This window comes from Tiliqua scincoides, chromosome 1 (genome assembly GCF_035046505.1).
Source record: "Tiliqua scincoides isolate rTilSci1 chromosome 1, rTilSci1.hap2, whole genome shotgun sequence".
NCBI lineage: Eukaryota > Metazoa > Chordata > Lepidosauria > Squamata > Scincidae > Tiliqua > Tiliqua scincoides.
The window spans coordinates 197,270,742-197,286,702 of NC_089821.1; the positions used below are offsets into that span (position 1 = coordinate 197,270,742).

The 15,961-nt window shown below is 43.3% G+C and overlaps 1 pseudogene; it reads left to right on the forward strand.

Annotated features, from left to right (window-relative positions):
* Positions 1–937: 937 nt before the first annotated feature.
* LOC136638006 (5S ribosomal RNA) lies at positions 938–1,054 on the forward strand (annotated as a pseudogene).
* Positions 1,055–15,961: the final 14,907 nt, after the last annotated feature.

A 15,961-nucleotide genomic window follows, 5' to 3' on the forward strand; every position in this document is an offset into this window, starting at 1 on the left:
ACCATGTGTGGCATTTTACAGAGAATCAAAAGACAGTTTCCAGCCCCAATGAGTTTACGGTCTTAGCAGAATGAAGGAATACTATTACAAATCAGCCGCAGACCTCTGCAGCCCCACACCTGGGGCAAAGCTCTGCGATGGCGCCCCCGTGAGCTGTCACCGCCCCCGGTACAGAAATCTGCCCCCCCACTCACCAGAGGCTCACAGAGTCTCGTGAGACCCCCTCCCACATTGGTGAAACCTCTGTGAGGTTCCTCTGGCATTTGCCCCAGGGAGGTCTATGGCAGGCATGGAACTGTTCCAAATATACTCTAACGTTGCAGCCTTACAGGAATGTTATACCTGGAAATAAACTGCTTTGGATTCTGTGAGAGTTACCTGTGAATAGACATGCATAAGATTGTAGCAGAGTATCCCAATCCTAGGTTTCCAGTGTCTAGAGGAACAGCAGTGGCAAGAGGATGACTGCTGTATCCTGTGGGTACCAGAAAGTTCTGCAATGGGGCTTCTTAAGTCTGTGCCGTCTATTTTGCCAGTGCAGACTTAAGAACCCCATGTTGGGCTTTGCAGTGTGAAACAGAGGATAGAATCTGCTGGAGCAGGATTCTACCAGTTCTACCCCCTTTTGGTCTGGTTCCTCCCCTGCCTCAACTTCCCCCCACCCCGAAAACTCACACCACACTCACAACTTATTTTCGGGTGCTCCCACAGCATCCTCCATCCGGTGCTAGGCCCAGCACCAACTGGTTCTTACTCCCTTCTCAGAGGGTGCTGTAAACATGCTTTATGACAATACAACACCCAGGGCCTATGCTGGAACTCAGCGCCAGCACTAGGACGCAATAGGATTGAACCCTAAATCACATAAGAGAAAAAGCTTCCTCTGTTTGACACAACAAAGCAAAGATCTTGTTGGTCAAGGTTACTTACCCTTATCTTTTTCAACTGTTACCCTGCACATGCCCAATCTCATCTGATCTTGGAAGCTAAGCAGGGTCAGGCCTGGTTAGTACTTGGATGGGAGACCGCCTGGGAATACCGGGTGCTGTAGGCTTATTCCATAGTCTTTCGAGACTGAAGGTTGCCAACCATTTCATAACCTCTTATATTACCAATTTATTATGTACTACAAAGTCATGGACAAATAGAATCTTGGAATGAGGGCAGAACACTAGAACTGTCTCTGCCTGACAACATCTCATTGATGATGCAACATGTATTTTTACATATCTGATAATATGATGCTACAATATAGATTCAGTAGTAGTGACAGGCAGTGGGGGGAGAAGAAAAAGATCCTTTATCATCTATTTCTTGTTCCCTTACAATAACTCTGAATCTGCAATCAAATTCTTGCAGAAGAAAATGCTCTTCCTCTCATTTGCATGTCCAGCGATTCCTTCCCTTTTCAGCTTCCTGGCTGACGTGGGAACTGGAGGGGAAGGAAAGCTAAGACTGGAGCATGCTAATGAGGAAAATAATCTCTTCCTCACTTGTGAATGTCTCTGTAATTCCATCTCCCTTCAGATTCCCAACTGGCCTTGGGAGCTGGACAGAAAACGGAAAATGCTTTCTGAGTGAGGTTCGGAACTTGGATCACAGAGCGCATACACTTAGTTCACTTGAGGAGCTGATCAAATTCTTGCAGCCTGGCTGGCAGTGCAAGTGTATTATTAAGGGATAATGGGGTGTGTTCTGGCACCATTTTTGAAGGGAGCCAGCCAAGGGAGTAGCAGATTGGCTAGTCCCTTGAACAAACCTAACAGTGGCCACAGCAGTGAGCTAGAAAAAGACAGAGAGAAGGTGAGAGGCCTTCCTCCAGTCCTGTCCTGTTATTGGTTTTCTACACCAATAGCCTTTTGATTAGTGAATTAAATAATCAAAAGTGAAGCATTGTCCATATAAAAAAAATCCTGGTTAGCTTCCATTCAAAGAAAAAAGTAAATAAAATTCACTTAAGAGGTTGGTATGGTAATACTTTATTGACAGCATGCCAATTTAGTTTGGGCTTTAAAAAAAAAACCCGCTGTTCCTAATAAGAACTTACCACAGTTTCCCCTACTGGGTTAAGCAGCTGAGACCTTTGGGATTTCCCTTGTGTTTTTAAGCAATTTACTTCTTGAAAACAAATCCCTTACTTCCTTTTCTTGCAAGGAAAAAAAAAGGTTTATTGCTGTGCTGCTTGGTTTTGCAATGGCACGATGCCACAGAAAATTTTCTGCAAACACACAAAACAAAATGTCAGCGTGATAATATCTGTCAAGTTAAAATGAAAGGAGAACCTTAGTAATGACCAGGAGACGTTTCCAAATACGTCCTTTCTAAGAGCAGCGTTGATTCTAAATCATTAATGGGTCTTCTCACTGCTGTTTAGGGCTATGCTGAACACTCATTTCAGTGTTGTTGCCAAAAATATAATTCAGGGAAGGGGATCTCACTTCTTCCCCAAGTCTCTTTGTTGCTGTATCCCCCTGTTTAGTGCTATTTTTCTCCGCTTAGGTAGGGTTTCTTCTCCAGCCATCCAGGGGTCACAAAGTGAATATGAAAGCTGACATATGATGGCATTTGAAGGTTGATATGGTGAGCTGGCACCAACCAACACCACACAGTTGTAATTGTTTTTATGTGATCCTTGGGACCTGTTCTGTATCTTATTGTTTTTTTAATTTGTTTTTAATGTTTTATTACTGTTTTTATTTTTGTAAACTACCTTGGGTACCCACACAGGGAGAAAGGCAGGATATAATCCTTTAAATGATGAATGAATGAATGAATGAATGAATGGCAGCACATCTGGCCTTGTGATGATGTAATTGAGCGTAAATTAAACCAACTGAGAGGGCAGGCAGTGTTTCTTGAACCTATTGCATAGGTGATCCCAGGCAACTGGATCATTGATTCCCCTCAGTTTGTATGGACAAACATTTTGCTCGCTTTCAATATAGTCCCTCCAAAATGAACTAATGTTACAGAAGGAGACCTTTGTCCAGTTACTTGTGAATAAATAACTTCAGCTGTCCACTTTGTCCTTTTCTGGATCAGATGGACATGGCTATGGTCACACAGGTAACATCTATGTCAGGCTATTATAACACCCTCTACATGGGGCTTTCTCTGATGATTGCCTAGGAAGTTCTGCTAGCTGAGAACACATCCACAAAGCTCCTCGTAGAACAAGGGGATGTCACCATGTCACGCCCCATCAATTCAACTTCACTGGCTGCCTGTATGTTTCTTAGCAAATTCAAAATGCTGGTTATGACCTCAAAAGCCATAAATGTTTGAGGAACCAGACAGTTGAAAAAATTGTCTCCTCTCACCTGAGTCTGCCCATCCCTTGAAGTCACCACAAGTGACCCTGTTGCAAGTGCCATCACCTTTTGACATTCACAGTCCAAACCTAAGCTGCCCAGTGCCCAGAGGAGCAGTGATGCCAAAATGGATACTAATGTATCCTGTGGGCACCATGACTGCCACTGGAGGTCTCCTTAGGGGAAGGGGACATTCGTCCCCTCCCCCCAAGAAAGGGTGCAGGCCCTATAATGGGTTTCCTCCAGTCTGTACCAGCAATTTTGCTGGTTCAGACTGGACAAGCTCCTGATGGAGCATAGGATCCAGCGGAGGAGACCTCTACAGGTCCCTACCCCCTCCTGGGTTCAATCCTCCCCTCTCTCTGCCTTGTTCTGCCCACATTCTGTCTCTTCCCACCCCGAAAACCTTTACCTCTGACTGGCGCTGCAGAAGTGCCAGCTACCTGTCCCTGATGTGTGGGGACTTAATGCTAACTGGTGCTGGCCCAGCGCTGGCATCCCGTACACCCAGGATCCTGTAAATATGCTTTATGGCATGTTTATAATGCCCAGTGCAGGTGCTAGAGCTCAGTGCTGACCCTATGGCCGGACTGGATTGGACATTCAGTTGGCAGCAACAAGCAAAAGAGCTTTTTTTCTGTTAGGATGCCTGGCCTCTGGAACTCCCTCCCTCTTGAACTTAAGACTACCTCTTTCTTGCTAACCATTTACTGGGGTTTAAACGTATTTTTATTTTGCCTCACTTCTAATTCACTGTTTCTGCTAGCCGCTTCTATTGTATTGATTGTTTCTAGTAGATAGGTGTTTTATTTTTGCTTTATGTTGTCTTCTGTTATGTAAGCTGCCTTGCGCTCCCAGAAGGGTGGAAAGGGTAACATATAAGCCTTGTAAATAAATAATAACTAAATATTTTAAAAATAATTTTAGCATGGGGATGTCATTACTGAATTAATTCATTACATTATGCAATTAATATAAGATTGTGGCAGAAAGCTACTTTTGAACTCTAATAGAATGAATTCAAAAACATAACACAATAACCAATAAAAGAAAATGAAATAATAACCGATATACTCAACTTAAAGATTTTACAAACTTTCTGTTATTTTGATTGGGTTTCAGACTCAGGTTGGTTCTGTCTTGAGCTCATTTGTTGATCCCTAAAAATCAGCAGTGAAGAGTTTCACTAACCAAATATTTGTTTGTGAAAATGCTATTTGCTTGCGTTAGCATAATTGACCACAGTAATTATAGAGAAAGCCATTTGTGTGTTATTTATAATCCTGTTGGATAGCTTGCTTGGCAATACATAAAATTTAAGTCTTTAATCCAGAAGAAACATGTTTTTGAAAGCCTATGCTGGAAATTATGGGTTTGAAAAAAGGTATTTGTAGTTGATCATTTATTCCATAAGCTATGCAGTTCTAACTTTATATTTTAGGTTTTCATGAATTAAAAGCAGGGGGTGTTGAATGTCAGCACAGCTAGACAGCCTACGGAAGGGTAATGTGGCCTGGTCAACACGATCCAATCAAGGAGTCTCAGAAATGACCAGAATGGGTTATGTCCAGAGGTGAAGAGGTCATTCCAGATGTCAGCCAGGCCAACTAGGAAGCTGGAATGTAGACACCATCAAATCATTAATAGACTTAAGGCTATATTCAACTGTCATATGGCAGAAATTTTGGTTACCATATCAACCTAGGCCAAATTCAAGCCAGTGACCTGGAGCTGAAAGGCTCCATATCATATTGCCGCCCCCCCTGGGCCATTCAGGCTTAGCAATTCTAGCTTTTAATGCTTGGTGTGGAATTCATGCAAGAGACTAAGAAAATTAAAACTGTCTGCTTCCCTGGTTGTAGGGAAGCAGACCCTCCCCAAAGGTACAATCGTTGAGAAAGACATATGGAATTTGTCAAGTTTTTGATACTGCTGTTACATTGAGCAACTGAACATGTCTTGAAATATGGAATGGAAAATGGCATTCACTGTTCACACCAACCATTTGGGAAGCCAGATTGTTTGCTGAATTACAATGAATTACTAATATCTCAGTAGCCATGTTGGTTCCACAGAACAAGAATCACAGATGAAGGTTGGCTTTAAAAAAAAAATAATACAACTCAGAAGCAAGGCTGAAACCCAAAAGACACTTACTTGGGAGTAAGCCCATTGAAAACAATGGAACTTACATCTGAGTAGGCATGCACATGCTTGTGCTTTGAGTCTCATTGTGTTCAGTGAGGTTTAGAATCCCATTCCTATGCAGCTACCACTTGATCCTGCAGGGAGGCAATTTCAGGGAACATTTCTTCCCTTTCTCAGTGGTAAGCCTCCATACACAGAGCTGTCTGAGGCTGCAATCCTATACATAATATTCTGGGAGTAAGCCTAAGTGATTACAACAGAACTTGCTTCTGAGTAGACAGGCATAGGATTGGGCTCTATGATCTGTGCTAGTGAATTTGCTGGTGCAAGTCTGTATGAACCTATACCAGGGGTGCTCAAACTTTCAACTTTAGGGATGCTGGACCTTTAACAAGTGTATAGAAGAGAGAATTGCAGCAGGTGCAACTTGTCATCCCACAGATGACAAGCTACATCTGCTGAAATTCTCTCTTCTATACACTAGTTAAAGGTACAGCATCCCTAAAGTTGAAAGTTTGAGCACCCCTGACCTATACCAAAAGATCAGGTTCGGGATGGGGACCTGAATTTGGCAGCCACTGCTGCCACTGAACCCACTTCTTGCCATTCCTTTCTGCCCATACCCACCTCTGGGTCACCCCTGATTTTTAAAAAATAATACTTCATGCAGTTCTGTTCTTTGCCAGTCCAAATCCTCACCCTAAATGCCTTGTCTCCAACATGTGCATGAATGGAGCAGGAAAAATAAGGACTGACCATATCCGCTCAAATCTGACTGGCAAGCAGAAGCTGGGTGTAGCAGTAGCTATATTCAGCTATACCTATAAGCTGGGTATAAGCCCATTGGAGTATGGATCACAGAATTGTTCAGAGCTACAGCTATGGGGGAGAAATTTATCCCTGTCACTTTAAAAAGGTGGTTGGAGAACTCTACTGATAACGCACCAAGTCCTTCAAGGTGCTTTTGCTAGTCCAGCACAGTCTGAAGTTATTTTATCACTTTCCACCATTTTAAGGAAAAAAGCATTTCTTTTCACTATGGAGCATGTGCTTGCATGGGACAGGGTCTTGTGAGTTTCCCTTCTCTTCCTGTTCAACTGCCCAAAGAAGGAGAAAGGTCAAACATCTTGACCCGGATGCTTTATCTTTTCTTTACTGTGCAGTGGCCTCAGGAATTCTCCCAGTATCCCCTGTCTCAAGGTATGCTCACCATCATTGCCTATTAGCACATAGTCATCTTGGGGAATTGAATGCAGCCTTTTGCATTAACTGACCATCAGCATATGTCATATTCTCCACATGCTATCAGGGATTTGTGGTGCAGGGCCGAAGGTGAGGCAGAACCACCCCATCATAAAGTATGGAAAAGCACTGCAGCTGCCCTGCCTGCTTACACCCAAGGAGGCTCTCCTTACATCTGCTTTCTTGGGTATAAGGAGAGACTCCTCAGGTGTAAGCAGGTGGGGTAGCTGCAGTGCTTTTCCAGTCTACGATGGAGCGGTTCTGCCTCACCTGCTGCCCCCATACCACATGTCCCAGTATGGACATGTGTTACCCAGGTATATATCTGGGTGTTGTAGATCAGTGGTCTTCAATGCTTTTTGTGCCACAAACTGTGAGGCAAGACAGCATGAAGAGGCTGTGTAGGGTTGTATCAAGAACTCAGTTTTGATAAAGCAGTACCATTAAAAGCTAGGATCCAAGCCCTGTCTTCCACAGATTTTGAAAGGTTGCTGTGACTCCCCCACCATGAGGCTTTTTGATCCCATTGGTGTCATGAACCACACTGTTGTAGATAACTCCATAGAGGAGTTAAAAGATGAAAGCTGTTAAATATGGGGAGCATTATGCCCAACGGTTAACCATGGTGTCACTTCAACCTGCATGACCCTGGGAAGAGATGAAGAATGAGCATGATTGGTACAATTGCTCAGAAGCCACTGCATTGCAAATGGCAGGTTTGAAGGCTCATATGCACATGTGCATTGGGTTACTGCAAACACCTTGATGGTTTCAAGGTAAGATAAAATACAGAACAATGAGCTGGCATTCAATTTCCTTGTAGACTGAAAGGAAAGGAAACCTTTGCCTTAAGGTTGTTTGTTTTAATTTGTTTGTCAGTTAATCTAATTTGCTGATTATTTAAACAGGAATTTAATTCTTAGTGATGCATGGGAGCTTGTCTGTTGCAGGAGAAAGTATTTGCAGCTGTCATGCCTGCCAGCTCCTGTTTGGACATTAAAGCAGACTTAACTAATTAGGAGAGCTCTCCATCTGGTGAGCTCTGTGTGAGTGCAGATCAGAGCCAGGTTGGGAGCGAAGGCTGCTCCTGGTCAACTGGCAGGAGAGTGAAAAAGGTGAGGAGTAACTAAAATGTCTCTGATTCTCAAAGAGAATGAGAGCGAATGATGATGCGTGGATAATAAATATGGTCTACAACATCCCATTATGTGCTTATGGTTATTTTGTAGCATTTTTAGCTTATGTTTAATATGAAAAGTCTAATTCCAATCTGGGTCATTGTTACATTAACCACACTATTAGTCAGATAAGGGAGCTAACACTCAGAGCTAACGACTTATACAAGGTCACCTGGTGGCTCCATGACTGAGCAAAGTGTCTGGTTCCAAAAGTCAGGCCCACCAACTAGTGATGTTGATCTGCATGTTGAGAGAAAACACCCTTTAGATCTGTACAATGCTCCTTCACAGTCCATATCAGTGAATATGTGATTGAATGCTTGTGTGATTGAATGCAAACACCCCTTCCTGTGAGAATATGTTTTTGCCTAGTCTGTTCTTTGACACACTAGTTTTCCAAGGAAACACAGTCACTTATTTTCTGAAAAAACTTCCAGGAGAAATTTTTGTGAAGATGCAAGTCCCCTTAAATCACTGCCTCCCAAGTGGAATTGCATTTATAAAGCATGCATAATAATGAGGTGTTCTGTAAATCAGTCCCTTGTTTTGGAATTTGATTTGATTTTGGAATGAGGAACTAAGGCCCAATCCTGTAGATGTCTTACCTTGACAGATCTCGTGATCCACTGCCATATATCCTCTTATGTCATCACAAATGCCGCAGCACTGTCATGTGCTACAGAGCTTCTGGAGCCTGGGGCCAGAGGATGAATGTCCCCTTACCTCAGGGAGAAAGTGTGAAGTTCCCCTGTGGTATACAGCAGAAGCCACACTGCCCCCACTGCATTAGCGTGGGGGAATTTCAATAGTATTGGGCTGAAGGAAACCTTAAATCATGTGTCCCAATAGTTTTATCAATGCAGGTATTTGATAATTGTGTTATTTATTTTACTCAGAAGTAAGCCCATTCTGTTCTGTAAAAGGCTATAAACCTATCTTAGGGCCCTATCCTAAAGCTCCTCAGCACTGGTGCTGAGCTTCAGAACCGTCACTGGGTGTCACAAATGTCCCATAAGGCACATCAGTGGCACCCAGAGAGGAGGGGCCCCCGGCTCTGGGCCAGCACCAGTCATCAGTGTCTCAGCGCTGCATGGAGCGCCAGCTGGCAATAAGTAGTTTCAGAGCAGGGAGAGGCTGGGAGTAGGTGGAATGGGGGAGAGGGTGGAGCGGGGGGGGGGGGGGGAGGAGGAAGTGGGGCAAGAGGGGGTGGGATTGCCAGAGCACTGCTCTGCCAGATGCTGAACTCCATGTCCGGCCGAAAGTCCCAATACAGTGTCTCTCAACTCTGTGCAAGCAAAATAACTGGTGCAGACTTGAGAAGCTCCATTGTGGGGCTTAGAGCTTTCCCTGGGGGAAAGGAACAAAAGTCCTCTTCCCCTGAGGAGACTCCTGGCAGCTTCCTGGCACCTGTTGGATACAGCGGTAGCTTCTTTGGTGCTGCTGATCCAGTGGGCTCTGGGAAGCTCAGGACTGGGCTGTTAGTCACCAGAAATAAATACCTCTACATCAAAAAAACCAGTGGGGATCCTAAATCGATAGCATTCTGTGTACTATATTAATGTTATGCTTATCTCTCATTTATAAGATGTGATTTTTAATGCACCTTTTTCATCTGCCATTTGATACCCATAAAAATTTCCTTGTAAAATTTATTATAAGAAAAAGGAAGACTGATTTATTTTATGAGTGGAAATTGTGACCTCTGTGTCTCTGGTTCCCTCTTCCCAGAAAAAAAGAAGAAAAAGAAAAGAAACACTCCTAAAACCATTCCTGTTAAATAAACTTAAACCATTAGTGATGAACAAATACATGTCACTAAGTGGTGATCTTTTATCTTACATCAGTGTAGTTCCCAAAGGCATTCTCCAATCTTTGACATATCACATCATTCATGGCCAACGTAAGTAGCAGCTCATTCTCAAGATGAAAGATTTCTCCTACTAGTTTATTCACGGCTGTCTTCATTTTTCTGGTACAGTATTTTAAATTTTCCATTGATTAATTAAAATGATTCTTGTGCCACATGCTGTAATTTACGCAGCAGTCACACCAGGATGTGGCTGAAAGGGTCTTGGCATTTCCTGTTTATGCATGCTTTGGATGCATAACCTCAAGATGTCAAGGAGTCAGTGGGTCACGAGTCCAAGGCCTGAGCCACAGGTTACATTTTTGCAGTGTACAGATATGAAGCATGTAAACAACCTGTGAAGGTTTACGTTTGATAGATTTCATGGGTCAATGCTTTAGCTTGGGGGACGTTTCTAAAAATAATTACCTCCTTTGAGTTTCTAACTTCAAGAGCATTCTCTAGTTTTTAGGGCAAAAAAGAAAAGTTGGCAAAGAGAAAAAGGGAGAAGTAATTATGGGAGACCTGGTATTAGCATGGAAAATCATAAAGATGAAAGATAATCCTTTTTAATATGTTGATGTTTTGTCTCCATTTGAGTTTTCCTCCTGACTCAGCTTGTAGATATGGTTGTCAGCATTGCTGTGGAAAATGTGCCACCTACAAATATAGATTTAATTGTGACATTATGTGGACCCACAACTTCTTCAAGTCCTAGAAGGGTGCTGTTTGTAGTACATTGTGTAATTTATTTCTGTGTAGCACTTTTGAATATTGGAAGTGCTTCACGTAGATTATCTTGCTGCAATCGACATAACAATCTTGTAAGGTATCATCATCATCATCGCCACCACCAACCCCATGTTGTAACTGGGAAGCCGAGGCTGAAAGGGAGTGACTCATATAAGGAGAGCAACAGAGTTAATGGCAGATGTGAAATTCAAACTGAGGAAGCCCTGATGTGCAGTTCCAGCTAATAGCCCCAACTTTGTATTATCCCCTTAGGTAAAGAAAGTGCACCCAGAACTGTCTGACACATTATTATTATTATTATTATTATTATTATTATTATTATTATTATTATTATTATTATTATTAACAATATTTATATACCGCTTTTCAACTAAAAGTTCACAAAGCGGTTTACAGAGAAAAATCAAATAACTAAATGGCCCCCTGACCCAAAAGGGCTCACAATCTAAAAAGATGCCAAGGAATACCAGCAGACAGCCACTAGAACAGACAGTGCTGGGCTGAGGTGGGCCAGTTACTCTCCCCCTGCTAAAAAAAGGAGCACCCATTTGAAAAAGTGCCTCTTGCCCAATTAGCAGGGGTAATGACCTGTGGCCCTTTCATATTGACCATGTATGACAGTGGATCTTCTGATGGGCTGTTGTAAAATGCCCAACAAAGGCACAAATAAGTGTGCTACTGTTGTGTGCAATGGAGCCACTGGTGAAAACAACCAGCTGCTCCCCACACTTGCCAGAACTGCCTGGATGCTGCAATGGAGTAGGTAAATTGGCAACATGAGTGGTTCAAGAGAGGTTCAGGGAAAGGAGGTGAAGAAACTGGGAAAGGTTCAGGGTATGGAGACGGTGAGTCCCAGCCATAGCAGCTTGCACAGGATGCTGTGTTCTCTTTCACTGCCTTGCACACCCTCTTCCTCTCCTCAGACTTATGCCAATTACTTTGCTGGTGTTGGTCCTAGAAGACACACTACTGACTAGGCACCCAATCCTATCCATCTTTCAAGCCCCAGTGCAGCTGCAATGCAGCCCATTGGCGAGGGAACAAATGTTCCCTTACCTTGTGGAGGCCTCCAAAACTACCCTCCCACCGCAGGATACAGTACCCACCCCATTGGCATGGCTACACCAGGGCTGGAAAGTTGGATAGGGTTTGGTCCTAGGTGGCCTACCAAGAGGTAAGTAAAAATGTTCTTTACTTATCTCTCGTTGGCCTTCTGGACACTCCTCCCACCACAGTGCACTCCATTGGCACAGCTACTTATGGAGTGGCAGGGAATAGAGTTGGGCTGTAGGAAACCCTTGTGGTCAGGGAGCTTTGTAGGCACTTTAGTGTCTCTGCACACTGAGAAGACTGCTGGACCTCAATGAATATATTGAAGTGTTTGTTGTATCCAATATCAAAATCATTGCTTGCTTGGAAAGAATGTCTTCTAAAAATGTCTCACCTGCAAGAGAAATAGCAGAGATGAATCTTCAATGGTATTGTCTTTAATGGAGAAACATGCTGTTCTATGCCATGTCAGTCAGATGATATTTTGTCATAGAACTATTGAAAGATTTCCTGCTGTCTTTAAAGGAGTAGCATTCCATAAAATACCCATTACATTTGCAATGCAGATCAAATTCCATTAGAGAAGCCATCTCCAAGATTAGTTTCTTTTTTTTTGTTTCTCATTCCTACAATTCCTAAGATACAAGTCCAAGGACACACAATGGTGTGTAAGGACATGATTTTACCAAATATATGTATCTTGTCACCACTAGCAGTTGTGGACCTGCTACTGGGTTTGATGGAGCAAATGCCCCAGGCACGAACCTCTAGGACCCCGAGGAAGCCTCTCTGAGGCTCTCAACAGAAGAATTTCCCAGAAGCAAGTTTATAGCATCGGGGAACCTCAGAGAGGCTTCTCCGACACAATCCTGGGTCACGCGAGGATCTGTGAGTAGGCGAGGCAGATTTTTGTGCGGGGGGAGGCGACAGCCCACAGGGGGGCACTATCATGGACCTTTGTCATGAGTTCCGGGGTGGGGAGGTTCACCGCTAACCACAAGTCTGTAGTAATTGTTTCTGAACTGGTCCTCTAGTCTACCTGATAGAAAGGAAGAACAGGGAATCCACTTGCATGTCACAATCCAATCTTAAACCTACCCACCCATCCATCCACCCACAATGACATTCACACTACTAGCAAAATGCCTAAGTCCAGGTGGGGCCTCATTATCCATGGGGGAATCTGATCTTGGACCCCCCGTAGATGCTGAAATTCATGGATAATTAAATCCGCAATTTTTGGCTCCTTAAGCCTTCCCAATCTGTGCTCCAGTCCTCTCCAGAGGGCTTTCTGAAGCCTGGAGAGGCAGCGCACATCTGCCCACTGCCTCTGCGGGCTTCAGAATGGCTCCTAGAGCCAATAAAACTCACTTCTGGTTTCCCTTGGAAAATCAGAAGCATATTTTTATGCCATATATGGCATTCTGAGGCCCAGGGAAACCCCTGGAAGGGCTTTCCAGAGGGAAACCGGAAGTAGGGTTTTTGGGAGGATCTTGGAGATATCCTGAAGCCCACAGAGGCAGGGAGCAGACACACGCTGCCACTCCGGACTTCAGAAAGCCGTCCGAAGGAGACATGAGCACAGCTCTGGTCCCCTTCAGAGGGCTAAGGTGATGCCAAGTCTGGATCAACATGAGTTTGGGGGACCCGCATTGAGCCAGATCCATGGATGTAAAATCCGTGGATAAACAGGCTCCACCTGAAAGTGCATTTCCTTCAAGTTAACCAGAAGAGGCTACGAATGGGAGCAAGCAGCAGTGGTGAGCTGCAGCCCTGGCGAGAGGCTCACTCCCCTCTGGTGCTGCCTATGACTCTTGGAAGAGGAAGTGTGGTTCCAGGTTCAGGTAACAGGGCTGGTAAGGATGAGGAAAATTCATCTGAACCAAGCAATTGCTCATCACACAGCCTTGAATTATCCTTGGTAGGCAATTAAAAAATACCTCCTGCAGGCTGTCCAATCAAGCCCTCTCCCCCACCTTGTTGGCACAGCTGCCTGCTATCACATGGCAGGGAATATGGCTGGGCCCAGACATCCTCTGCTTCTTCAGCAATGGGAACTAGATGGCTCTGAGTCTAAAGAAAATACCAGATTCCTGTCAAAAGTACACATGAAGAGGGATAAAGTTATGAGCATGTTCCACCTGGAAAAGAGGAATACCCATTACACTTTCTGCCAAGAGACATCCAGTTTGCCAAGAGATGGGCAGCCATATTCTTTAGGCAAGTTTAGAAAATGTGCTTCATTTCACCTTTTCAGATACCTCAACCATCCCTCTGTTAGCTTTTTCCCTCATTGTAGCAATTAGGAAGAACATAACCAAATGTCAACTCTTCATCCTCTTTCTCTCTTTTTTCTGAAACTTGAATAATGTTCCAAGATATTATTTTATTTCCAGACATTTGTCTTGACCTTTGCATTTGTCCTGAGGGGACAAATAAGCTACCACTACCTATGCAATGCACAATTCACTCCATGAATATACATAAACCTTATTATCCTATATAATTTTAAATAAACCCAAAAACCCACTCTTGGGTGATGCCAATCAATGTAAGCTGATGGAAATGTACCAAGTGTGCCTTTTAGTTCCCTCAGGAGTAAAAGCTCCATCTTGATCATATCCCAGAGACCTTCTTCCAGCTGAAATCAACAGGAGTCCCATCACTTTATCACTCGAGCAATAATAGGATTAGACCCCTGGGCAGCATGTGGCATAAAAAGGGTTTTGATCATAGATCACAATGTTAGTATATCATTAGAACCTGTCATACTACGTTAGCATCTATCATGTCAATACTACACACAATTCTTTAATGCCTAAATGAATGGTGATAGTCGTTATCCAATCAATAAGGGCATTGAATATGGTTCCATAGACAGTTCCATTATTTATAAGATGGGAAAGAGGTGTTGTTATAGGCCTTCTGATTTATTGAATTATTCATTTGATTATTTTAATGGGTTAAGAAGACTCTGATGCTTCAAACTGTGCTGTGATGATCCACTTTAATGCTGAAGTAGGAAACAGTCTCAGTAAAAACACTAGAGTCAAGTTTATATGATCAATTTTTACAGGGTAAAAATGCCACAGTGAGGTGGTTTCCCCAATATTCTTTTGTCATAACTGCTTCTCATCAATGAGTTCCCATGTGGTGAAATCAGACAACCATGGGAAAACTCAACCATTGAAAACTAGGATGTGTGTGTACAGATGCAATGTTGCTCTTTGGAATACACAGACAGAGGCACCCTCAGCTATTGCTAGCTATACTCTTGTCCAAGCACTCCTAGCTGGCCTCTTCTGACAAAAGCCTGCCAATAACAGGTTACAGAAACCACAGAAGGTTGCATAGTAAACAGAGGATATCTGTTAATATTTATCAATGTACTTTTCCACTCCAAGGTCCTTAGTGCAATTGGATGGCATCAGGAGGTGGCCAGGTCAGGTGTTGGCCAGTGCCCATCAGAAGACCCACCTGGACAGACTGATCCTGGAACTTTAAGGACTGGTGGCAGTGGTAGCACTCCATCAAAGAGTGGCCAAATGTGTGCCATAAGGCACCCAGTGCAGAGTTTTGCTCCAGGGCCTACAGTAATCTGGCAACAGCACTGGCACTGCTACAAAAGTGTGATGTTGAGAGCCACCACTAAAGCCCTAGATCTTTGCCACAACTAGATCTTTGTCATTTTGTTGAATGTAGAAGAAAGAGCATCGCATGGATAGAAGGGCGTCTTTATTGGGAATGGGAAAATATTTACTTCGCTTGTGGAACGTGAAATCGGCTGAATACTATTTTTCCCCAATCCAAGTAAACTGAAAAGATCACATCAGAATCAAATACCACAACATTAAATTGCAGGAGGGCACATTGTTTGGCCTTGAAAAACGTCCCTGCCTTCTCAGTTGCTAGAATGTGGCCAAGTATCAAAGAGCAACATCTTTATGTAAGCTTTAACAGCAAGATTTTGCTGTTAAAGCCTTTTGGGTGGCTCTTGAAGATTATCACCGCCTTCGGGCTTTATAAAGTCTTTGAACTATGTAGCTGCTTTGCTTCAGAGCCTTTTCTCTTTGTTCCATCACATCCACCCCCCCCCCAAGAAGTTGAGAGTTGCCATATCTAGATAGACAGTACTTAACTTTTTCTTCTCTCTCAGTTCCCACCCCAGAACCCTCATAAAACTATCAAGCAAGAGCAACTGAATGTCACACAGGCACAGTCGCCTAAAAATAACATTGTCACCTTGTCTTCCTTCTTTATTTTTATTTTTTAATCTGGTTGACAGAAGCGGATAATAGAAACAATGTGGTCTGCCACTTAAAAGAACAGGAAATTTAAACACCTATAAGAAATGAAGTGTTGCATCTGCAAATTTACACACCAACACACACCAAGAAAAAAGCAGCATTAAATCTGGGTCTGTAGCAGAAATG